The following is a 24,742-nucleotide window of genomic DNA, read 5'->3' as shown; positions in this document are numbered from 1 at the left end:
AGAGACGAGAACATTTTAATGCAAAAATGGAGCTTTAAAAACCCTCATGTTAGATTTTGAAAGCCCCTATTTGCTCGGCTTTAAGGTGAGCAAAGAACTTCTAAAACTTAATGTTGTCATTTCAACCTCTCAGTCCAGTCAGATGCTATTGCTTAGGATACTTCGGGAACAATTAGAGTGCAGTTCAATCTCTATTTGAGATCATTTCTTATAAACTGAGCATTAACCCATGCTTGCCTTTGATCTCTACCCACATTCTTGCTTATTAATATCTTTGTCAATTTAAACATATGTGCCTGCTTAAGTCTCATGGTAACAAAGTCTGGGATAGTAGACGAGGATATGTTGCCAATGAAAAGTTGCCAACTACAGGTTGGGACTGTTCTTAAAATAAGAAGGTCAAATCCCAAAAAAAGAACCCATAAAGCAAGTTCCCAGGACCCTCTAGTATGGACTGGATACCAATGATTCAACATGGAAGTAAAACCGAATATCAGCCTTTTGTGGTTTAGAAATTTCATCTGATAATCGCATCCTTCTTGGGTTCAAAACTACGACTTCAAATAGGATGGCTGCCAACTCTCCAATGAACAGATTGACGAATCTGTTGAATAATCGGTCAGTTCTCAAGTAGTAATCCCACTAATGGATATTCATTTTGATAAATTCATTTTGAGGCTTAACTTCTGTGCAGAGTGAAAAACAATTAGAAAGTCAACGAGAAAACAAACAAAAAAAGAAAATAGAAGACAATAGCCCAAGGGACCAAGTTCAAAGGAATGGCTTGTAGCCTCCCGTACAGAAGAGGACAAGAAGAAATAGGCATTTCCAGAAACGCGGCACGTGACACAAGATGACGACCTCGTGAGTTTGCCTCAGGTGGCTGAGCGGCACGAAATGAACGCTCCTTGCTGCATGTGGCGAGAGTGCGAAGCTTTTTGTTCATGATCCTTTTGCTGCTGTCTGTGTGGGACTCACCCCGTGACATGTGACGACCTCGCACCTTTCCCATAGTAGTGTCTGTTGAATGTTTAAGTTGGGTTTTTCAGGACAGTCTAATGGCCACCAGGGCCTCGTACCCGTCCCCGCCAGCGGTACCCAGGACACTCTACTCCTGCTCGCTGCTGATAACTGACCAGTTAATGTTAAATCAGGTTTAATATTTCCTCGTTTCTTTTCTTATTCAACATTTTCCCCTCTCTCTTTAAACTTCTAGTGAAACATGCATTGAGAAAAAAAAAAACATTACACATTATTTCTGGTTTAGTATTCCTCATTTTCAAATGTGCTTTTCAAACTTTAATTAAACCTAGCTCCCCGAGGGCCTACGGAAGCACTGCATTTTCTGCTTTCCAGAGGGGAACAATGAAAATGGAATAATGACTACAGACAGTGAGAATGAGAAGAGATAATAGGAGAGGAACTCTCCGGACTTATTCTGAATTTATAAGCTTTTCTGCCTTTCCTGAGACCTCAATTCACACTAGTGAGTCTTTTGGGAAAAATTCGTTTCCTTGAAGAGGTTAAAAGGCATTCTATTTTGTAATATTATATATATATGTATATATATGTATGTATATATATATACATATATATATAAAATATAAGAAACATATCTACTTTCAGCTTATTTGATTAGCCAAATCTTTTTTTAGCATTAAATATTATTTTTTATTCTTTAGACAAAATTCATTCATAATTAGACCAAAATAATTCTAATTTGACCCATTGGCTTTGAAGTTGTATAATTTGATAATCTCTCTCAAAAATTTTAATTTTTTGAGACAATTTAAAAATATAATCACTTTGTCTTTAAAATCTACACATAAGTGGACATAAATAGTTGAACAATAAAACCTCAGCCCCTGGTTAGTTTTAGCTACATTTATGAGGCCAAAGAATACATTTGCTGGTAGTATACAACAAGTACCAACAGAAAACATTTTGGGGGGTATAATGAAGTAGATCCTTGACGAGACATTTATCCTTTCTCCAAATTCCACAGCAAGGCAAAGAAAACATTGCTTTTAAAGGCAGGTGCTGCAGGCCTGTTTTTGCGGAGAAGGCAGGAGACTTCCCTCTGTCTGGGGAATAGTGTTGCACAAATCTTCCTAACGGCTGATAGGAACGGAAGCAACGAGGTACAGAAATCAAACCGACGAAGACACTCTCACCTAAAATGTGTATGTTTAATAACTGCAGACAAAGAAGTGGAAAGATTGAGGATGTTCCACAGGTATCATAGCAGAGAGAAGATATTCTCTCAGGGGCCGTTTTGAAATGGATGGAGAAGCAGGAATGACATAGAAGCAAGGGGAGCACAGGATCCGGGCACGGCCGGGTGGGAGACAGTTTCCTCTGCCGGCAGTGCGGGTGCGGGGTTAGCCGTGGCTGGCTCCTCACTACCCATAACACTCACCGGATGAACAATCGAGACCCACCGTGGACATCTCCTTCGCCTTGCCCGTAAATAAATGATTTAGGAACGTGGCCTAATGAGAAATAATTGGTAGGAGTGGGGGGCCTGGGGGAAGGTTTCCTTCCTCTTATGAAAGCGGTAAGGGAAGAGAGGGACTTCCTTCTCGCATTGGGAATACGCTCAGCCACACCTGTCCTCCGAAGCTGGCGGAGTGGATGAATGGAAAGAACGTCGGTATTCGATGGCTTTGTTGAACAACTAAGTCACCAGTCGGGATTGCTGCCCCACCTCTGGGCTTCCATTGATGTGAAGTAATTTTTTTTTTTTTTTTTTTATGTTTAAACCAGTTTAAATCAGAATTTTCCATTAACTGTTAACCAAGAATTTTCTAAATATGAGGAAAATTAGGTATTTCGCCCAAATTCTTGCATGGCTATATTTTAATTATGGTTTCCATAATGACTATTTATACTTAAGTTGACCGAGCCTGGTTCATTCCACAATTTGGATTCTCTTCTCAGTTCTCGGTGATCGTGAGAACCCCTTTATATGCTGTTTAGTAGAAAGGTACCTTCACTTATTGACCCAAATATCTTTGCAACCAAGATTTTTGTCTTCAGAATGGGAAGATAAGCAAGTGGGATCAGTTACGGAATAATATTTAAAATATCTATGAATGCTTACATGTTGTCCCTTCCGGATTATGTAACACATGAGCTAATAAGATGCCATAAACTAGCAAATTTGATATTCCTAATAACGTGACCAGAAACCTAAGTAGAATTGATAAAGAATTTCTTTATTTTTCCCTTCATCCTTCCACCACCTGTAACACTCTCTTACTAATGACTTAGCATGTTCTCCATCCTTTGCTGGCAAATGGGAGCTAAGCATTCACTTTAAATATCTGCCTTCATGTTTATGAGATTAGAAACAACCAATATTAAAGAATAGTTCAATTATTTCAGGGATCTGCAAGCCAGTATTTCTGAAACTGAAAAATTACAGGTCTTTCGGAAAGAGTATCTTTGGATTAAAATTTGACCTTTTAGGACGTCAAGGGCACCGCTACCTCGTGGGCAACCTGCGGCAGGTTTGAACAGTACAGTGGGATGACCTCTAGCTCGGGATTTCTCACACCCCCTGGGGCCCTCATGAGTCTCAGGAGTCCCCTGCCCTTTTGCCAGGACTCTTTTCTCCTTAGTTTGACCGTAATAACAGCGCGCAGATAACAAAGGGGGGAAATACGGCAGGGGAGGCATTCGTTCTTGCAACCAGTGTTCCTTAGGACGATGTTCTTTCCCTTTGTGTGCATAATCCTCCTCCAGTGCTTCAGAGCATCTAAGCGCACGCGCCTTGTGGCGCATCTGAGCGGCAGCAACCTCTTGGCCAGTTACTTTTCACTTGAAATAAATCTCGTGCTTCTGTACAAGTTGCCTTTTTCTTTTTGGCCTATAGTTCATTATCCTCACGACAGCCAGAATGATTCCTTAAAGTATTTGCATGGCATTTCATTTTTCACCGTCTTACTCCCAACCTTTCTGTATAAGCAAGATGTAATTGGATTTTGCTTTCTTATCCAGTTTGACAATTTTTATATTTTTAGTAGAACATTTAGCTAAGTTACATTTAATGTAATTATTAGTATAATTTGATTTTGGTTTATATGTTTCTTCCGTTTTATGTTTTCCCTCATTTCTTGTCTTTTGATTTTGTTATTAATATTCTAATTTTCTCCCTCTATTAGCTTAGAAGTTATATATTTTCTTATTATTATTTTACTGCAGATATTACAATATTAATGTATCAAAGTATAATATTAATTGGTATTTTTACCCTCTTACAAGACAAGGCAAAATCTGAGAAACTTTAAACCCCATTTACCCTCTTCCGGACTTATATGCCATTGCTGTGTTTTAATTTCATATCCATGGAAAACTCCACAAGAAATTGTTATTTTTTTACAGTCAATATTTATTTATTTATATTTATCCACATATTTACCCTTCTCATTGCTCTTTATTCTAGTTCACTAATTCTCTTTTGGGCTTTATCTAATCTGTTGTTAATCTCTTCCATGGACTACCGAAATTTTACTTATTGCATTTTTTTCAGTTATAAAATTTCTACTTGGCTCATTTTTAAATTTTCGGTTTACTTCTAGATCTCAGCCTTGTCTTTTTGTGATATTGACATATTAAACACAGCTATTTTTAAGTCTGTGCTGGGTAGCCTCAGTGGGTTGGTTTCTATTATCTCTTGTCTAGCTACTTTTCTATTTATGTCTCCCTTTATGCACTTGGTTATTTGGGGTGCCAGACATTTTTAGAAAAATTTGCTTCTATAGGCAACAAGGGGCTCTAGCAATTCAATTTCATGATTAAGATCATCTGGAGCTGAGACTCAAGCCCTGTGAAGGTCAGCTGACTGTGAAGGTCAGCTGACTATGAAGGTCAGCTGACTCTCAGCTAAACCTTAGGACCAAAATGTAGCCTATTGGAGGAGTAACTCAAAGCCTGAAGAGCTTCCCAGGTTTGTGATTTTATTTTTTTCCCCTCTGCTCCACAAATCTGTCAAAAACACAACTTAGTCTCTCAACTTCTCAGCCACTTCTGGAACTGGTTAAGGGCTCTATAGAAAAAATTTCCCTAACTGCCATGCTTATATTTGTGGGTTTTCTTCTTTTCCTGAAATTTCGCCCTGTAATTTTTAATTGACTTGTTGGTTCTCTAATGCTTTTAAGGACTATTTAAAACATTTTTTCCAGGGTTTTTTTGTTCTTGTTCTCGGTGAGAATATTTCTTCAAATTACCCTGTGTACCATGCCAGAAGTAAAAAACCTGATATTTTAAAAATTAAATAAAATCGTGCCACCAAAACTCACCATACATAGAATAATATCCAATGTCTTTATAATGGTCCAGAAGATCCTATGTGATCTGCTCCAGGCTACCCCTCTGACTTCTTAAAGTTTTCTGTAACTCTAAGGATCAACACAATGTAAGTTTCTGGAATAAAAAGATTATGCGATGTATTTATTTTATAACCCCAAAATATTTAGTATATTACCAAAGCAATTTATCAGTTATGATAAAATTTGAACATATGCTAAGAAATAAAGAAATAAGAAATAATGGCTTAAACTAGACAGTTTATTTCCTGCTTACGTGGAAGAAGTCTGGGGAAAGGTGGTCCAAGGCTTGAAGCAGAAAGTATCAGGGACCCAAGCTCTTTCTATCGGAGTAAAGAGGAAGAGGAAAATTAAGAGATTACCCCTCCATTTTAGGAGACTTCAGAAGTACCCCCAAAATACCTCTCCTTTCTTCTCATCACCTAGTTATAAGGCTTCACCCAGGAACGGGGCAACTGGGGAATTTAGTCTTTTAGCTGAGAAGTAGTGTGTGCCAAGCTAAAAAAATTGGATTACTGTTAGTAAAGAATGGGAAATGAGGTAGTGGCTTCTAATAATCTTTGCTACAAACACTCAGCAGATTTTTTTCTGAAAATAGAGTTTTTTGGGTTGTCTCCTTTTCTTGATCTTGATCTCAACAACTGCTCAGAGACTAATTCATTTAGTGCTTATATCATTAAAATACACTATTTCAATCTCCTTCAGATTCTTCATAAAAAATCCTAAGTTGGTCTCCTCTTTCTTAAGCAAACATAGAAATACTGTCTCTTTAATAAAATCATCTTTGGATAGGTGAGAGATGGGGCAATTTCCCCTGACACCCAGAGTGGTCAATCACCTATCTCCAGTGACTTCACTGTGGCTTGACAGAATGTGACCATTTCCCTTAATTAGTCCATACCTGTATTTAATTTATGTAGTGTGAGAGCCATTGTCTTCATCCACTCAAGCCGCAAAAACAAGATGCCATAGACTTGGTGGCTTATAAACAACAACAACAACAACAAAAAACCCCGTTTATTTCTCATAGTTCTAGAGAGGTCCAAGGTCAAGGCACCAGCAGATACAGTGTCTGGTGAGTCTGCTTTCTAGTTCATATGGCTGTCTTTTCGCTGTGAACTCAATGGTAGGTGGGGTGAGGGAGCCCTCTGGGGTCTCCTTTATAGGGGTATTAATCATTCATGAGGGCTCCACCATCGTGACTTAATCATCGAAAGGCCCCACCTCCAAATACCATCATACAAGGGATTAGGTTTCAACATGTGAAATTTGGGGGGGGGGGCGGACACTTTCAGTCGTCAGCAGCCATTGTCTGTGAACCTCTAATTAATATGTCTATTGGTACCAGTACTTTCTATGTTAGATTTTGATTAGTCTATGTCTTACCCACCAGAATGTAACCTCCAAGATGGTAGGAAGCATGTCTGTTTTGCTCCCACTGTATCCCTAGCATCTATCATAGTGTGTGGGGCACAGTGGGTATTCACTAACTATTTGTTGAAAGAAGAAATTTAACTTTTACTGACTATCCATTATGTGCCAGGCAGTGTAGTAAGTGCTTTATAATTTTATTGAGTTTTTCTAACAACCAAACGTGATAAAAACTATACCCCATTTCACAGATGTTGTAAAATGAAGCTTAAAAAAGATAAATAATTTCACTGGGGTCACATAGGCTGAAAGAGGTAGATCTGAGGTCAGACCTATACCCTCTGCCTTGACAGGAAATGCTCATTTTACTCTGCCATATTTATGTTGGCTAGGCAGGCTGTGCCCTGGCTTCTTTTAATAGCAGGTTGACTGATTTCATAAGATAGAGATAGTAGATAACAGATTAATATCTTTTCGATGGAAAATTCCTGAAGCTTCCTTGCTTTAATTAAAGAAATTAATTTATAGCATTTAAATTCTAGGCATAATGGCAGGTAGTTGAGTGAGCTGGTAGTTTAGAAAGGATAAATTCAGGAATATATCTTCAAAAATCACACCATGTAGACATCTCTCTGCTTAGCTAACACAGTCGTCTACAAGGACCAGCTGTTTTAGGTGGCACGGTTTTGATATTCGGATCTCTGGTAAAGGAAAAGGGACAGTGACAGAAATTCCTAAGCTAAGATGACAGATAAGTTTTAAAGGGCAAGAAAAAGGAAGAGGTAAGAAAGGCAGAAACGATAAAAAAGAGAAGGAGAGACAACATATACAAAAGGAAGAGAAACAGAGTGAACTGGGGGAGGGCAGGAGACCGCGCACGTTTGTGTGTTTTTTGTTGTTGTTTGGGTTTATTTCTTTCAGCTGCCCAGCTTTCAGTCCACATTTTCAGGAACAACATCCCGATTTCCTTTCTGGGAATACCACATCCCTTCTTTTGGACACTACCTGGTGGGACTGTTGTTCAGACCCCCCACCTTCCCCTAGCCAAGGAAAGAAGAGTTGACTCTAGCTACACCAGTCAAATGTTCTCTTCCTGGGATTTTAGTTATTCATTCTGGACCCAGCTTTTGAGAAGTTCATGCTGTGGAGACTCATGTGAGCTTTCTTGTTCTTTCTTTTCCAACACTGGGTCATAAGCCTTCTCTCCTCAATCCTTCAAGCTTCCCCAATTCGCCCATAAAGTCCTCGTTGCTTAAATTTACCAGAGGCCGCTACTGTTACTTATAACTGAAGAACTCTACCTGATACAGTCAAAGAAGATTAAGTGGAAGTAAATGCCCAAATAAAGATCTGGAATGAGAATCACTGAGAACGTATTTTCAGTTCCTAAAACAGTAGATATTGGAGACAAACAATTCTAGTTTAAACCTGAAACAAATTAATACAGCTTAGTGCTCAATCATCTTCTGCACGTCTCTAGGAACAAATATAGTCACACTAGGGTTTCCAGAAGGTCAGAATAATATTCTTGTTCAAGGATAATGCATTGTCTACAGCCATGCCACCTTGAACAAGCCCGATCCCATCTGATCTTGGAAGCTAAGCAGGGTCGGGCCTGGTTAGTACTTGGATGGGAGACCACCTAGGAAGACTGAGTGCTGTAGGTGTAAAAAAAATAAAATAAGGGATTGTAAGCTGACAAGATCCTTGCAATCTGTAAGGTCAACCAAGGGTTGCCTCACCTAAAAAAAAAAAAAAAAAGAATAACACTGACTCCACAATTTGGAGTACTAAAAAGAACATTTCCTGCAGGCAGAGGTTTACCTCTGTTTTTACTATGTAAGATCTTTGTGTCTTTGAAAATTTCACGTGTTTGGCGTGCCTAAAGGATTTTTTCAATTCAAGTAGACCTCCTTCAGCTTGGCTAGTCCCTCCCCTCGGCTCCCTCCCCCTGATTTGCCCCTTGGGATTCTTTCTTCCCACTGCCAAGGATTAAATTCTTTGTGAGAGGCTTCAAGGCAATAGACGACTGTACTGGAAATGAGATACAAAGCTGTCCAAAAAGAGAGGTGCAATCCCAAAGGCTAAATGAGAAAATCTTAACTCATATTAGAAAAAAGTCTAGTTTCCAACTGAGTTTCTTGTTGTCTTTTTTCTTTCTCCATAAAAGAATCATCATTTAAGCTGAACAAAAACTGTTATTCTTCTATTTTACCAAAGATGCTAAGTTTTGCATGTTTTCAACATCGAACAAACATCTCCATAGAGAATGGCTTGTTACCAATGTATGGTATGACCAGGAATCCTAAATGATCTCATTCTGAAAGCTCGTCCTCACATACCAGACAATTCACATACTAGGATAATAAAAATAATTTAACCAAATGTCTAAATATTTCGAAAGGTAAGCACCCATGATTTAACCAGACTGCCATGTGGGAATGGAATGGCTCTTTGTCTTTATAACAGGCCACGACATGAAGCACCCGAAGCCATCCCCACTAAGAGAGCCACCCTTGGGTAAAATGACCATCGTCCACGTGTGCAGTTGGTCATGCCATGCCAGACTTCAAAGCAGCCCCGTTACACCAGTTCTGTGTTACTCGGTGAGTGATTCAAGACAGAAGGCTGAATTAGGCTTCAGTCCCAATTCAGTTCGGGATGCTGGTTTTATTGGGTCATAGCTCGGTGGCTCAAAGATGACCCCACGCCACCTCGACAGCACAGATCCACTGTCTTTTCTCAAGCTATGCACGTGAAAGGCACCACAATGTTTGCAATGTGCAAATATCAGGTGTGATGAGTGTGAATGAAAAGGAGCCACAGTATATATATTGTAGAACTTAACTACTACCTTCCTATTTTATCAGTCCCTAATCTCTCCGCCCTCAAATATGAAACATCTTACAATAATTTTATATAGCAGCAGTTGGCATGTGGAGTCATAAATTGTGCCAAACTAAATTGGATGCCAGTTTAGACATGATGCTAAGGGAATCATATAGGAATTATGTATCAGCAGAACTGTATTATCTCAACTTTAGTCAGCTGTTCAGTCTATTAGTTCAAAAAGTCATGAGAAGCCTGAGGCTGGATATGAGGGAATATGATTCAATAGACAAGAACTGTGCTCTAGATATCGGCTCTGATAAAAGAGCCCCTTGAAAATGTCTTTTCTTTATGTTTATTTGCCATGGGAAATGGTATCACCTTTTGCTCTGCATGAGAAAATTTAGCTTGGGGGAAAAGTCACCGGAGTTATTATGTCAGGTGGTTAGATGGCCCTTCGATAAAACCTAAGGGTCCTATGCTTTTCTTATAATTGCTCAGCCTTCAAGTCTATTGAAAAGTGACTGAAAACACTGTTCTATGAAATGACTCTTTAATAATTGATAAATGAGGCAGGCTTATGGGCCTACCTAGTCACATCCGACATGCTTCCTAGCTAAGACTGTGTGTGCTCACCTGGAATGGTCATTAAGCAAACCTTTCAAGATGACAGGGGTTCAGTTCTTTTGTCTCGTTTACCAGAAAGAAGAATAATGCAATAAAGTCTGGAGAGTTCAAAGGGAGGGAGAAAGGAAAAGGTATGCACACAGGCACGCACACGTCCCTGTAAGGCAACGTAATCTGTGGCAAAATGCCACATTCTAAGGAGTAAGGTTAATGGGAGACATTTATTTCTAAATCTTCGTGACACCTTAATGAGATAGTGGAAGAATATTATTAGGCCCCTACCGATGGGGAACATCGAGGGGAAGAGATGCTGGAACGTGTATGAAATATTACACTATTAATCTGAATTAAAAGACCAGAACTTGCTCAAATATCCCAGTTCATGGGAATGAACCTCTGGCTGGAGAATGAATTGGACAATGTAGATATCGGATATTCAGTTTCTATCTGGATCCAGATGTAATTTCCATTCTACTCCAAGTGAGATAGCCCTGCTTCTAACTGCAGACTAGAGAGCTCTGGTCTCTCCCCAGAGAGCCAGACAGCCAGACCTCTCCTCTCTGCCCCATGCTCCCCATGCCCCACGTACCCCACTCATACCTACCAGCTGCCCACAGAACCAGCTGCCTCACGCTGGGGCCGTCAAGGGAAGCCTTTGTATGGATGGACAGCAATTGGTAGCGGCAGGCGCCCTTCAGCAAAATTGTCCCTTTGGCCTCGATTCTAAGTTTTGGCTCTGACCCAGGTCTGGCAAAAAATAATTCATATCCACTGTGGAAAACATGAAAGATACATAGAAGTCCTTTTTAATCACTCGTAATATTGCCACCCAGAGTGATAACTGTCAACATTTATTTTGGTATAGTAAAAAACAGCTTAGTCGAAATGAAACAGCCAAAGGTTCGTTTAGTTGGGTTCAAAATGTATATGCACGTTAAGTTCCCGTGGCATCCCATCAACGTTATAAAGAAACGATGTTGGGCAAAATGACGTTATCTGAGGATCTGCTGTACATATGATGGGAAAAAGGAAATCTTGTCACATGGAACGACATGGATGAAACTTGAAGACATTATACTAAGTGAAATAAGCCAGTAGCAAAAGAATACATACCATTCGATTCCACGCAAATGCAGGGTCTGCAGTGGTCACACACAGTGCCTTTTATAACCTCACCTTGCAGGCGGCATACCATCCTTCTGCTGTACTCCTTTGGTCGCCCAGGCCCATCTTGGGTGTAAAATGCGAGTGGGAACCGCTAAGGGTATGAAGACCAGGAGGCGGGGATCATTGGGGACCCTCTTAAAGGCTGGTTATATTTTTTAAAAGCCATTTGTCAATATTAAAAGTTTATACCTACCCTTTAATCCAATAACAAGAGATATTTATTATACTTCCAGCAATTTATTCTAAGGAAACGATCACATGTGTGGAGAAATATTATGCCTAAACATATTTACTATTACCTTTGTATAATAATAAAATATGGAAATAATTTAAATGTGTAATGACAGGATTTATTTATCAAATAAATGGTAATACTAGATAATGGGCTGTTATGTATCCATCAACAGCATTTTCATATCATAGAGACATGATTTAATGCTTCTCAAAGGCAGGGCATTAACATTTATATATAATATATTCTTGTAACTTCAAATGGTTTGAAAGCTGAAAAAAATAGACATTTAAAAAGTAAATGCGACATTAGAATGGATTGAGTGGCTTTACTTTATTGTAAAGTTAAGATAAAATTTTATACTTTTCTGTAGTTACATATTTTCAGTATTTTAATAAGGCTGAGCCTGTTATTTCTATAATTGTCAAATAATAAAAGAAAAAAAACCAGATTTTTCTTTGTTAGCAACATCCATTTAAACTTTGCATACATGATTCTACGATTCTTTAAATGGCGTTAACATTGTATAGGGCAGAGATTTCTCCGTGAAGCTGAAATAAGATGACTAAGAGACAGCATATGGAATGGAACAACCGTATATGCTGGTTGTAAAAAATCTAGGACTGAATGATCCTCAATCGCATCACGCTCATTATATAAAATACCTAAAAACGCAAAACTGTAGAGAGACAGAGCAGATGAGTAGAGACTAGAGTTTGGAGCAGGAATAATGCGGGACTATAAATGGACATGCGGCTTCTTTTCAGGGTGACAGAAAAGTTCTAAAATTAGATCACAGTGATGGCTGTACGACCTCGTAAATATATTAAAATTCATTGAAGTCTACACTTAAAACAGGTGAATTTTATGGTATATAAATGATACCTCAGTTGTTAAAAAAAGACATAGATTAAATAATTTTGGTCAGATGAAACATACAACCTCAATTTGAAGAGACATCTAAGATGTAAGAAGTCCATTAGAATAATGTGCGAAGCAGCCAGTAGATCCTTAGATTTTCCTTATTTTTTTTTACCAAGAGAAGCAACATTGATTCAGACTTCCTGGAAGCATTTAGATGTAGAGAAATAGCTGATTTGCAGAAAGACTAATTCTCTAAAGTACACTTTCATGAATCTAAAGTGCGCACAGGACTAGAACAATCTAGTAGTGGATCAGGGAAGATCTATCGCTTAGTTAATGAATTAAGCTGCTTTGTAACTACAATGTCAAATTTTAATTCTTTCAGCAGCTGATTGCTGGATGCTTGCTACGGCCGGTTTCAGGGGTAACTGCCAACATATAATTGTCCGTACAGAGGTGATGATGAAGATAAAGCTTGGAAAATGCTCTTTGGAGTCAGGTTTACACGTTTAATTTCTAAGTGTATCTTTAAAAAAAAAAAAATAGGTAGTACCAATATAAATTTACCTTCAGTCCATGAGTCATGATGGTTCACGTCTGCATTAGTGAGATCTCGCTGTGTTCTCCAAAGTGTTAATGAGGTTATTCCTGGTAAAGCTAAAGGACTCCAAAAAATACCCATCAAAAACATTTGATCGGAATTAGAAAATCGTGTTCTAAGTCCCCCCGTGGCGATCAGCTCTGAAGTACTGTGATGGACACCTTTGCCTGGTCCTCCAGGACCCACCTCCTCCTCCCCAATCGCTTGCTGACCGCACAGGCTTGTGCGACGCGGCAGTGACGCGCGGGCGTGGAGCCCGCCAGGCTCTGCGCTGACGCGTGCGCAAAAACATGGGGAGCGGGCGGTAGAGGTGATGGTCACGGGGCCGCCCTTGACCAATGGGGATGGAAGTCAGGCGATAACGACAACTCCTTTTCTTGTCCCCTGGAAAGCGCGTTTTAAGCCTCCCGCGTGACAGCGAGCTCAGTGGCTCAGCGTTGTGTTGGGTTCCTCTCCTGCCCCGTTTTACCCCCTCCGCCCTCGCTGCCGATGCGCCTGCCTCTCTGCCACATTCTTCTTTTCGAATAAACTTCCTGCATGCAAGCGCTGTCTCTCACTTAGGAGAAGGCCAGGCTAAGACATATCAGAGATTCCACGCATGCAGTGTACAGTGCTTGTGAGTGAATTCTTGCTGAACGATTGACAATGTTGTACCAATAGGTTTGCATTTTTCACTTGAACTGCATCAGTTGAGTACTAAGAACTTCATAGAAAATAAGCCCCTAATGATGGAGGAAATAAGTCCCTAATGTACATTTGGTGAAAGAAACTTCAGAGTGTAGTTCTGATGGCATCTGTCATTCAGACCACTCAGCTGTATGTTAGGGTCACTGTCCTTAGAAAAGCAGCTTAGGCCTCAGGGGAAGACAGTAATGATATGAAGTCATGTTTGGGAGACCAGGTTCTGGACGTCTGGGCTTCCTTTTTGTTTGAAGAAGGTGTGCCTTCCTGACCAACAGCACCCCCGCCCCCTCCCTGGAAAAAAAAATTAAGGAGCCAAGTCAGACAAAAGCGGGCCCCTTAAATGCAAAGAGGTTTGGTAAGAGCACAGGTCTGCTCCATCTTCCAGAAGCCTCTCCCAGCTGCTCTCCAGCCAACCACAGGCACCTGAGCGCTCCGAGTCAATTTTCAATTTTACCCCCATGCAGCCTTTGAAGAATTCTGAATATCACTGTTTTCTCAGCTAAGCACGTGCCCTCCCACTGACCCCATTGTTCTTTGATAACCCGATTTTCTCTCATTTCTGCTGGTTGTGTAAGTGTGGTATATCTACTGAAATGTATATTATAATTATTCTAGAATGTTCCGTTATGGGGTATGTAGGTGCAAGCTGAGTTTTCTATTCCACATTAAAAATGAGCTACAATTTAGGAAAGTCTTTAATAAACGTTTGCGGGCAAAGAGACCTCTTTGAAATGACAGCGTTCAATGCTTCGTTATCTGTGCTGGTAGAAGAAAACACTGGTGAAATTCTTCTGAAAGCGTGGATAAAGGATAACAGATTTTGAATGAAATTTAATGGATTTTCCCACTCAATGGATTTGCCTGCCTAAACTTTTTTTTTTTTTTTTTTTAATATATCTAAACTGCATTCTAAGTGATTTCACACACACATTGTAATGTGGGGATGGGAGATCTGACTGCTTCAGGATGGCCGGGGGAATGCAAACGGCCCCTGGGAAATTTACACACGCAGATAGCGAGCTGGTGGTTGTACCTGAAACACTGCTCCAAATGCAAGTCGGTCTGTGCAGGAGACTTCGGGCTCTGCCCTTCCAGCCGCAGAAATGTAGGGACGAAGCAAGAGAACTAAAGTGTTAAATAAGCCACGATCAGAGACTGCAGCGTGCCGATGAGCCCTGCAGCCAGGCCACGAGGACGCCTGCAGAGCCAAGGACGGTCTCTGGTGGGATGCTAACGGCCGGTGCCCCACACCTGTGAGGGGGAAGCGGGAAAATCAGTCTTCAAGTGGCGCCTACACAAAATAAAATCGTTCTTTCCCTGTGGCTAGCGCCGTAGCGGAGCTGTGGCCCACAGGCCGGGAGCTGCCCGCAGGCCTCTCACGCTGCACGGCCTTACATGTCCGTATCAAAGGAAACGGGTCAGCAAAGTATTTAAACGGTAACTCACAGGAATGGAAGAAGGAGACGGGAACGGAATTCCCCAAACACTCGGGGTCCTTCTCAGTGTCTTTTTCTCCGTCCCTGTCGGCGTCTCTCTCTCGGACCCTCTCAGTACCTTCGCTCTGTCTCTGTCTGCTGACTCTGTCCCTCTGAGTCTCTCAGGCTCTCACGGAGCAGGCCTGTTACCCCATCTCTAATAAACTTTCCTCTTAACTCCGGCTTTGGCGTGTGTTTGCATTCCTTCGGCCCCCTCTGCCGAGGGACCCTCCTCTGTGTTAGCGCAGGGCTCGGTCTGTCTCCCCCGCTCGGGGAAGCCGCCCTGTCCTGCATCACTGGGACTGCCATAGCCAGGGCCACGGAATGGGAGCCGTTCCCGGACAGGACCAGCGAGCTTAAGCTTTGAAAACGGTCCCTGGTTTCCCTGCCAAAAATAGAGCCCTAGCCGAAAACTCTGTTTTAGTGCTTTCAAGGTAGAGCTGATGACTTATTACTGTTACTTATTTGCAGATAGAACACCCACTCTCTAGTCTTTACGAAATACCCTGTCATATGCAGACCACGGGCCGCCGCGGGACAAAGCTGGCGGATGTTAAACATGACATAGGGACGTAACTTCATTCCACGCATGGTCGTTTGCTGTGGCGGTGTTTACGTGGGGACGAGCGGCCTCAAAGAATCCTTTCGTGCCCTGCCGACCCAGCTCCTGCTCCGTTCACTGTATTTCCCTGGTCTTATTAGAGATATCGTTTGATGTAGGTCTACGCGGGGTCTTTTTCTCCTCCCAGTGCTTGCCATTAAACGTACACACAGAAACCCAACAATGGAAAATTAAGGCAACCAGCAAAAGTCCCGCGCTCAGCCAGAATCAATCACCATACTAAGGAGCCACAACTGCGCGCTTTGCATCTGCACAGGCCACGGCCCTGCGTCCGCACCCCGGGATGGGAGCGCCAGGGAGGCCGCACGGGCTTCCAACTACGCTGCGCTCTTATTTCACATTACGATCATTCTTAACCTAATTTCTAAAGATCCATGTTGTGCTTATGCGTGATCGATGGGTTGCGAGGTGTTCCCCACGACTGGGAAGCCTCTGGTTACCTTTAACCTGGGGGAAATGTGTCTCCCCTGAAACAGGAACCAGACTGCGGCCCTGAGCTTTCCCTTTGTCCTTCATTTGCAATGAGACTCTGTGAATACACCTTGGGGCTGGGGATGCAGTTTGGGGGGAGGCTGACTCCCCTCGTGCCTCTTTGATCTAGGAAAGACAATCGCAGAGGCAATTTTGACTCGTAAAGAACAGGCAGTAGGGATTCAATTAATAACACTGAAGTTGGGCCGATCTTATCTTTCCCGTTCCCAGTTCTTCTGAGGAGAACAAAATCCCACATTTCCCGTCTTCTAGTTCTTACCAATACAGCATCCACAAATTATCATGTACTTTTAGTTGATGCCACTCAAAGCACTTTTCAGGGAAAATGTAATTTAACCTAATGAGGTAAAAATATCAGCAACATAACTCAGAGGAGAGAAGCCATGGTTGTTAATATGTATTTGTGAAATGCCGAAAGTTCTTTGTTTAAAAATTTAAACTAAAAAAAAAAGATGTCCTTTTATTTGTTTTTATACTCTGTTTTTGTAGGAGTACTATTCATGAACTACAACTCGTCATGTACTTAAGATAAATGGAATGAAGTGGCATTATTAATTAATGGTTGCTGCGCAATTGTCACAAAGAACATGAAATATAATGATTTAGAAGTTTCATCAAAGTGAAGATGGTCGCGATTTCAATTGCTGAGGTACGGTGAGGGAAATGGGAACGGAATGAGGGGTAAAGTGGAAGAGCAAATGGGAAGGGAAGAGAAGAGAGCTGGGAAATGCGTTCGGTCCATCACAAAGTCTATTCGGCTCCCCCAGCGAAATGTGGATGTGTAGAACAAAGCTGTTTGAAAACGTGTTAAGGCTTGAGTCTTCGGTGAATGACTCATCTGGTACAACTAATTAGTAAGTAATAAGACAAATGTTAAGTTAATGTCTTATTAGAACAGAATCACTGGACACGGTGCCAGAGACTATTCTCTGTACTGTAGTAGTGCAGAGCCAGATGGGAATGATGCCTTGCCTGCCCTGAACATCCTACAGATCTGAGAGCATCTGAGGCTCAAATCTCCCAAAGAAAGGGGCAGCCTAAAGAAGCCCCACTTTCAGCCAATTATTATGTATTAACTGGAAATAAACTCAGCTATGGAGTCATTATCATTAAAAAATAATTTATTGAAAACTTGCATATGGTGCTAAATAAACACTATGCACTTAATTTAAAGCCATAGCCACGATAATCAACGTGGTATCTTCTTTAGTTTAACCTTAGTTGTTATATAATGGAAAGTGGGTTTTATTATGCTGACAATCGTAGGAGAGGAAAAATAATTTTCCCTCTACCCTTCCGAGTTCGTAGCTGAGAACTTTGTAATAAAAGACAGCTTGAGAAGAGAAAAAACAAACAGAAGCTTATTAACCTGTGTCCCTAACGCATCTATGGGAGTAGCCCAGGAAAAGTGAGTCACTCTCCAAAGTGGCTTAGAATTTAGGATTCGGTACCTCTTAATAGGGAAGGGGAGGGGAACACAGGCCTCTTTAGGGAGAGTAAGTGATTTTAAGGAAAGATGAAGGGGCCCTTAGAAGAATAGATGGGAGGTAGGGCAGTTTGTGACAAAGTTTGTCTGAGCGCCATGTCAACTTGTAGTTTCCTCTTCCGAGATGAGTCAATCTTTTCTGGTTCATAAAACTCCCGGGCAGGGATTTATGCCAGTTGAGCTCCTTCTGGAGGATGTGTCCTTGGGCAGATAAGGGGAGTTCAGAGAAAGTCTCTCCCAGCATTTGCTTTTTAAAAAGTACCTACAGCCCAACATCATCAATATACCAAAGTGGCAGATTTTGGGGTGGATCCTGCTACCCTTCTCAATCATAAATAAGAGGAAAAAAATGTTTCGTGGGCAGAGAAATGAAAAATAATGGCAGAGCCCTCATTTGATATTACTACTTAAAAATAAAAATTTAACCGACAGTAAAGTTTTTAGACATATTAACTAAGTCAAACTTAAAAAAAAAATGGATCATTTTATCTGAAATTATCTATTCACCAAGGCTTTGTATGAATGCTGTGACCAGTCAAGACAAGTTTCTTAGAAAATAGTTCTGGAGCTCATCTGACTGGAAGAAGCACCTGAATTCTCCTTATCTTAAGCCAGGATGTAAGGAATGCATTTCCACAGTCCACAAAGGCTAAGGATTCCAGTCCTAATCAGTACGGTATTTCACGGTATTTCACGTAATGCACTGTCTCTAAACATTTGCAAAGCTATCACAGAAGGAGATACAGATTCAACTCATATCTCCTTACCATTTTCCCTGAACACTGCTCCTTACAAAAAAAATGCTTTGGGCATGATCTTCCGTGAAAAATGGTAGCCGGCCAGTTGTTATCAGCTTGGGCTGGGCAAAGAGATTTTTACAGAGATCAAGTTAAGAGCAGAAAAGGAAACATAATACTGTCGCAGGCCCTGGACCAAAACTTTAATAATGAGCTCGTTTCCTAATGTCACAATTTCTGAACTTAATATTCCTCAGAAATATCTTGTGAAAAGCCCAGTAGTAAAGTTCATGTGACGAATTATGTTGACAATATTATTACATAATGTGCGGTTTAAAAAAAATTCTTTACAAGTACTTCACTGAGTTCCTGTCACCTGCTGACAGAATAAAGAAAGCGTAGCTCTTTCATCGAGATGCTTTCATTGGAAATATTCCTTTCAAAACTCTTGTTATTTATCAAATAACTTGGGATCAACATTGGCGTAGCACAGAGTATTACCCAATTTCATTCAAAACATGTTTTGATGGGGTGTAATTTAACACCATTTTTGTATGAATTGAATAAAGAGGGTGTTTAGAAACTTTTGAAAAGATCAAAGTTACACGACTGATTTGGCGTTTTCATGCGATCCCATTCTTGTCTATAAATAACGGGGCAAAAAGCACCTGGACCTCCTCTTCCGAGTTTTGTTGGAAAAGTTTGTTGGCATTTTTTTCCAATTAACTTTATATTTAACTCAGTGAAGAGACTCAGTAGTTATATATTTAATTTTCTTCATTTTGACAAGTGTTCATATATTACATGGAATAACACAAATCAATTTTGCTGGGCTTTTCCTCCTAAATTCCATCTCATGCTTTTCTTTGAAATTCCCACATTCCCTCGTTAATCACCCTAATTTTATCATTGATAGAGAAGGATTTTGTAAACACCTTCCATATATAAACAGTACTATTGCCTTCAATGTCCCATGTCATGATATTAACAGGATATTCTTGTTTTCTTTTTGATAGTAACAGGATTTTATCTTGTGCTTCTGACTCTAGTTTAGCTTGTATGCATCCAAGATTTTCTTTTTTAAGATATTAAAATCAGAAAAGGTTTTGGCCTTTAAGAGTAATGATTTCCTGTTTTTCTTCTATGATGAAGCTAACTGTAAATGTCAATTCGAGTATAACTTACTAAGAATTATTTTATCAAGTTTCTTCTTCTAAAAGTTTAGTCAGAGCAGAGGGAGAAATGAATGACCAAAGGAAAATTCCATTCTAAGGAATGACTTCAACCATTTCTTCTCCCTTGAGCTTTGAGATTTGAGATACCTGAGTCTTCCTGAACTTCATCTTTGACTACAAATAATGCCTCCTATGATTTGTTTGTATTTCTTGACTTGGTTTTGGTTCATGTATGGTAAAAAAGATGAGGTCTTATTAAAATTATGCAACAAACAAATATGACAAATGTGTTTATTTCTGTAACTTTGAGTATGCAAAAAGATGTACAAATACAAATTGGTCCTTAGACTATGTTGGAAAGACTAGATTATTATTGCTTCTATTTACAGGCTCTCATGTTCAATACAAGCTAATTGCTAAAAAGGGAAAATGTTTATCTTGTCCTATACAGATAGTGTTCTTCAATTACGTGTGATTCATGTTTTTATTCCAAGCATTCAACATCTGTGTTTGATCTGTGAAGGATCATCTGATTGATCAAATCATCGTTCTGTTCATTTATGTCTAATTCCTATGTGGCCACAGAGGAGTCTCTAAAATGTACATTCTTCATGAGATTGTCTCTCCATCAGGAGAAAATGGTTCTCCTAGATTCTTTGGAGATGTCCAATAAGAAAAATCAAAACATGAATATTCTATAGAAATTTAAGCTGAGAGCTAGATTTGGCAGGAGACTGATTTAACTTGCCTTGGAGGCTGCAGGGGAGGGGTGTTTGCAGTACAGGGATTTGCATCTTAGCCCCACTTCTTGCCAAGTCGTAAGACCTCAATCTCTCTGTACCTCACTTTCCTCGTTTGTAAAATGGGGTGATTATAGTTTCTACTTTATGTAGTTGTATCAAGTGAGATAAAACATTTAAGCATTTAGAACAATGTAGTATGTAGTCGACATTAGATAAATATTAGCTGTCATCTGGGGAGGTTTGGAGGGCTGTGGCCTTTAAAACAAATCTCAATTAACAAATTATTTCTTTTTTTTCAATGTCACTTCACAGTTCTCTAGCAGAAGTTGGAAATGATTTAAGTTGTGAGAAAATTCTCCAAACTAACACATTCCTAAGTCAGAAGATTCAGACTGTAGAAGAATCTGTAACATCTGCATTGGTTCAAACAGAGAACGAGTCTTTCATCCTCTTCATGTAGAAGGAATGCTGTAAAGATCAGTGTGTGTGCAGCACGTCTTCCTTGGCGTTCCACAGCATTAAAAGAACACTCATTAATTTCCATGAGAGTTACTAGTTCCTAGAGTTCGGACTGCTTTTTCAGAAAAATCCCTCAGTGCAAAGGCATGGCATCTGAGATTAAGAGGACCCGAGTACCCAGATTTAGGGCTAAACCTTGGACAACTTCTTTATCCCGTCTATGATCACCTACTTCTAAAATGGGAATGAAAATACCTCCTTTCTCCAAGGACAGATTTAAATGAGCTAATGTGTATCAGTGTGCCCTCTGAACCATAAATTCAAATTTTTGTACTTTTTGTTTTATAAGTGTATCTCCTTTGAGGATATAAAATGATTTAGGTGATTAGAAACATACTGATACTGACAATTTAACAAATACTTAAAAGTATATTAATCAGTTATAAGCTAACCTATACTCATTGAAATTTGTGAAGTTCCAAAGTAAGCATTTTGTGCTATTACAAAAGTCAAATGGCACATGCCACTGGTTTCGTTAAAAAAAAAAAAATACATAGAATGAATTGATTTATGAACATGCTGCAGTATGCTCATGTTTAAATTACTTCATATGTCAAAATGTGACTTTTTCATATTTGTATAACTCATTGTTAAAAAAGAAAACCAAAGGCCCCAAACGGAGTCACTCGTGCTAAAGCCCATGACATCGAACCTAGCCTCTATATATGACCTAATTGCAGCTTCAGCCGTGTCCAGGAATATAATCTTAATGGGTCAGTCTGTAATTTTCTGGTCTGTACCAATGAGGTAATCGGTCATGTGATCCTCTCTATTCTCCTCCCCACCCCCAAGGAAGTTGAGGCCATCTGCCTGATAAGAAGTCCCCTTTCTCCTACCGGGAGGTAACCTTGCCTGAAACAATGCTGCTTTTTCTTTTGCTTATAACTGTCCCACCTGGTTTCTGCCTTTAAAACCTCCCATACTGTGCACCTTCTCGGAGAACCTCTCTACTTCCTGCATGAGATGGTGCCTGACTGGTGAACTGCTTCGTCAAAACAATTAGATCTTCTTTCGAATTTTTGTTCAACATCATGTTTAAAAATTTGACTTTTTTAAAAAGATGACATTTAAAAGTTCCAGATAAGAATATTGTATGAATGAAGGGCTTGTTAGCCAGAATAATTACTGGAGTGGGATAGTGGCTAGTTTTCTGTACGTTTCTCTTTAACGACCTATCTTTGCCACTCAGTCATTCTGTGTGATTACCTCCTGGCTCTTTGAGGGCGTTACTTCTTGAGAATTACTTGGCTTTAAATATTGGCCTATTTCACAGTTCTCATAACTAGGTAAATTGTTATAATGGTCAGCAAATTTTCTATTTGATAGTAGAAAAAACACTGAATATAACCAAATCTACATGCTGGTTTGCAATGTCCCAATAACTAGATTTAACACTGCACTAAATTAATCTTTTAGTAATTCAGGGCTACACTTTCAGAATGTAACAGGTAAAATTCAGTCTTTCAAGAGGCAAAGGATAACCTAAGTATTGGGTTCAAAATATTTATGACTTCATTACATATAGCAGTAGGGATTTAATATTAATGTAAAAAAAATCCAGACTTTTTAAATTAAAAGGTAGTAACATGGTAAGACTTGCTTATTTTGAGTGTGTGTACATGCATACACACATACGCACATAGATGTTTTTCCTACTCAAGTTTCCATAACTGCAAAGTTGCTCTTTATCTTAGTCGAATGGGATATAGCTGAAACAGGAATTTGAAAGTGATTGGGCAGACAAAAAATGAAATACATTTGAAAAGACCATATTGTCTTATGTCTAATGTTATCCTTTTTTTTTTTTTTACATAACTTTCTTTCAAGAGAAATAATATACCCACTCCAACATCATAACAGCCAAACAATCACAATACATACCATTTACTCCTGGTTATTAGATGAAGTGTTCGCTTTTATATGGTTATTCAACAACTCATTTGGTCAACTTTGGGTAAGACTTTATGTGTATTTCTTCTGCTTCTAACCATATCAGCAGGATCATGGGGGGGAGTTGTTTAGGTGCCTCAAGGGGTGCTCAACTATTGTTTAGGGTAATTTAAAACTTTGACCTAAGGCACTGTTTTGAAAGATCAAGAGCACTTGCTTTCACATTGTGGTAAAAAAAAAAAAAAAAAAAAATCTGCCCATCCACATTACATTGCAGTTTCACTTGGTTAGGATAGTTTCTACTTTCCATTCAAAAACTATTTAAAAACCGTGTTAGATTTGTATTTCTACAATGGGTGGCAGCCATTATAGGCATATCATTTGAAACAAATTTTAGGGGGTATTAAAAAAGAAATTATTTTTGTAAAATACACAAATGGTCATAGTTATACAAATGTACAACCATTCACGTATGAATCCATTAATAGCATAAGACAAGTATCTTTTCAAATGTATTTGATTTTTGTTACCATATTGCTTTAAATATTTGTGAGCACCTAAATTTTGAACCTAGCACAGAGCTCCACATTAGCAATTTAAAGTTAAAAAAAAAATGTAGTCCTGCTTTCTGGGCTTAGTTGGGGAGACCACAGAAAAAGCCCCCGTATATCTTAGCTTCGATACAGGATATACAGGAGATATTGAGGGTGCATTTCTAGTCAGTGATATAGGAGAACGATGACATTGATTTTTGTGAGATGGAACGAGGGAGAACGTTTATAGAGCAACCTAAAGGCGACATGTTGAATTGACAACTAGACGTCGATCAAAACTCTGCAAGACTCCCGTCGTTCAAGCTTTAACAAGCTCCTGAAACAGGATTGTAGATGTCAGTCTGTGAGTTCCCGAATCAGGTCTAACCCTAAACGTTTAGTCCCCCAACCACCTAGGTTAAAAAAAAATTCAATCTCCGTAGGGTTTGCCATATTACTTTGTTGTTTTTTAACTACTGGGCGAGAAATACATTCTCGCTTAGTCGTAAAAAAAATGCTTAGAGCTGGAATGTTTTGACGTGTAATGCCAGGGAAGCAACTTCCAGTACATTGCCTCCAATCAAACCCAACACTGCTTCTGCACAACTATGCTCAGACCGGGGCAGGTCCTTTGTTTTTAAGCTGGAATTGCCAATGGCTTTTTTTTTCCTCTTTTCTTTTCTTTTCTAACCCTGAAAGGTAGTCTTCACTTATTGCACTCGTGTTGCGCCCCTGAATAGGCCATTTTGCCGTTTCAGGCAAATCTGTGAGTCTGCAGCCCGGACAATGGAATGAAAAGACACCTCTGCCGGAGGTGAGCTCCACCTGTTGAGGTCGGTCGGTTTCCCGGGCCGGGCGGCTTCCTGCGTCCAGGTAAGCTGCGGTCGCGAGCAGTCGCCCCAGGAGCCCGCCCGGGGGCGGGGGCCGTTCGCCGCAGCCGCTGCCTCGTCCGCGCGGCCGGCTCGCCGCCGCCCGTCGAGGGGCGAGCGGACCGCATGGCAGCCACACGGCACCGCACAAAAGGCGGCGCCCCTCGCGAGCCGCCCCCCGCCCTGCGGGGACCCGCGGCCCCCGGCGCCGGGGCAGCATCGCGGCGCCGGGGCGCGGGCCGGGGGCTGGCCCAGGTGCGGCGAGGGCGAGGAGGGCTCGGCGCGCGGAGGAAGAAAGCCTGACTCATGTCCCGGCGGCGGCGGGCTCCTGGGAACTGAAACTCGTGATGCTGTTGCTGCGGAGAAAAGCCTCGCTGCCCGCTCCGCAGGCGGGGGGACGCCGGCCGCGGCGCGCGCACCGCGGCGGGGGCTCCGGCAGCCGCCCCGCCGCGGCCGCGCGCCCGCGTGCGGGGAGAGCGCGGACACGCCGCGGCCG

General features: G+C 40.7%; 1 long non-coding RNA gene and 1 pseudogene across 5 annotated transcripts; one reads left to right on the top strand and one right to left on the bottom strand.

Annotated features, from left to right (window-relative positions):
* Nucleotides 1-2,734: 2,734 nt before the first annotated feature.
* On the bottom strand, nt 2,735-15,036 carry LOC107510396. 5 transcript variants are annotated; one of them, XR_004953422.1, is made up of 4 exons: nt 14,739-15,036; nt 12,988-13,077; nt 10,762-10,928; nt 2,735-5,653 (listed from the first exon to the last, which is right to left on the bottom strand). It is a non-coding gene; the product is annotated as an uncharacterized LOC107510396 (long non-coding RNA). The 5 variants fall into 5 exon arrangements; XR_004953423.1 differs by lacking the exon at nt 14,739-15,036 and having other exon boundaries at nt 2,735-3,960; nt 5,304-5,653; nt 12,988-14,003; XR_004953420.1 differs by lacking the exon at nt 14,739-15,036 and having other exon boundaries at nt 2,735-5,427; nt 5,587-5,653; nt 12,988-14,003.
* LOC118609431 lies at nt 8,250-8,368 on the top strand (annotated as a pseudogene).
* Nucleotides 15,037-24,742: the final 9,706 nt, after the last annotated feature.

This window comes from Rousettus aegyptiacus, unplaced genomic scaffold (assembly GCF_014176215.1).
Source record: "Rousettus aegyptiacus isolate mRouAeg1 unplaced genomic scaffold, mRouAeg1.p scaffold_m13_p_11, whole genome shotgun sequence".
Taxonomy (NCBI): Eukaryota; Metazoa; Chordata; class Mammalia; order Chiroptera; family Pteropodidae; genus Rousettus; species Rousettus aegyptiacus.
The sequence above is the reverse complement of the archived record's forward strand: the minus strand, read 5'-3'. Positions and strand labels throughout refer to the sequence as shown.